The sequence below is a fragment of the Myotis davidii genome, unplaced genomic scaffold (genome assembly GCF_000327345.1).
Source record: "Myotis davidii unplaced genomic scaffold, ASM32734v1 scaffold2021, whole genome shotgun sequence".
NCBI classification, from domain to species: Eukaryota; Metazoa; Chordata; class Mammalia; order Chiroptera; family Vespertilionidae; genus Myotis; species Myotis davidii.
Genome location: NW_006291611.1, coordinates 16,927 through 18,646, shown reverse-complemented (window position 1 = coordinate 18,646; position 1,720 = coordinate 16,927). Strand labels below are relative to the sequence as shown.

Below are 1,720 nucleotides of genomic sequence, written 5' to 3'. Positions count from 1 at the left end.
ACAGGCAAAACCTCCCAGATAGAGATCTCATGAGATGGGCATCTGGAGGGCTGGCCCTGCAGGGAATTTACAAAACCAGCTACCAAATAGAGCTTATACAGAAGAGAGAAGAACTGCTCAGTGTCCCCAAGGAGTTCATAATCTCTGGCCCTGAGCATGGCACTCGGATGGAAACCAGGGAATTTACATCGTCTCAAGAAGAATCCCAGTTCACCCAGATGACAGAGAAGCTGGGCTTCAGTGTAATTGCCTCAGCCAAGGGTGGAGGTTGGGGATTTAGCATGGAAGCTGGTATCGACCACAGCAGACATTCAGAATCCAAGGAAACCCAACAATCACATTCTGAGCACTCCTATTTCTGCTCTACCAAGTTCAGCTATGTCCCACTTGCCTCCTGCCACTTTCCCATGGATCAGCTCCAGTTCTCCAAGGCTGCTCTCCAGGAACTGAAACGCATTGAAGATCTGGGTCAGCCTGCAGATCCGAACAGATTCCCCTTGCTGAGGCACAGGGCTGACGCTTTCTTCCAAAGGTTTGGCTCTCATGCCAACCAGGGCCCTCTGCACCTGGGAGGAATCTACTGGTGGAAAGCCGTATCAGAGGGCTTCCAAAGTGAGCAGCTGGCAGAAGTAAAACAGCAGTCAGCAGAGGCCCTGAATGGTTACATAAGGGGCAGCTACAGTGGCTTTGGAGTGAAGGTTCCTGCAGGTGTGGATGGGTCACACTCTAGTTCAGAAACTTCCACCCAAAGCACAACCTTGAAAAATCTCCAAACTGAAGTCCAATTATCTGTGGCCCAGACGGGTGGCCCACCAGAAGCAAATGGCTTTCTCGAATGGAAATCTGGCCTAGTTGCCAGTAATCAAACCTGGAGTGTCATTGACCGGGGACTTCAGCTGGTGCCGGTTTGGGACATCATCCTCTCCAACCACAAAAGTGATTTTAAGGATCCATGTCAAGTAGCTAGCTTACTAAAGGATAGCTATACTGTTCTGACTGGCCTCACTGCCCAGATCCAGGATGGAGAAGAATTACTGAGTGCTGAGGAGGAGGCTGGAGTTTCCCTAGAGGATGTGAAATCCTGGGAGGTATCTGATCCTGAAGAGCAGCTTCAAAAACTGATAAATTTCATGCAAATATTGAGTCAAAAAACAAACAGTTATGACACTTGGGTTAACAAATGCCTCACAAATTTGGGTCTGCAGAATTTTCTGGTAAAAACTGTTAACTTTTGCAAACAGTCTTCCATTTATGAAACTAAGTTTATTAAATCTCAGTTGTGCAGCCTTTTGGATCCTCACATCCACAGAGTGAATGACTTCCCTCAGGCTCATTCCATCCTGCAGTGGGTCTTCCAGGCAAAGTCAGTGCAAGAACACATCAACATCTCCCAATTTTCTCAATTAAATACAAGCTTAAAGAAAATCAAGAATGACCTCATGGAAGCCATGGTCATATCTAAGTCTGATGAAACAGAAGCTCAAAGAAAGGCCACTTATGAGGTTAGTTTGTCTCTTCGCTGCTTCTTGAATTACCTCCAAGAAACAGAGCAGCCAGACACACAGCTCTTGCTACTTTCCATTGCAGCTGGTGCAGGGTATCATGTGGTAAATAAACATTTTCAGTATCTCCTGGGGTGTGAGGAGCTAGACTTCCTAATGAATGAAATGCAAAAGGCCCAACATAAATACCAAACTCAAAAAAAAAATTGCACCTACAG

General features: G+C 46.3%; 1 protein-coding gene across 1 annotated transcript in view; it reads left to right on the top strand.

The window, feature by feature from the left end:
- LOC102774970 (interferon-induced very large GTPase 1-like) overlaps nt 1-1,720 on the top strand; it is a gene marked incomplete at its 3' end in the record, with an annotated part of 29,234 nt that overhangs the window by 24,983 nt on the left and 2,531 nt on the right.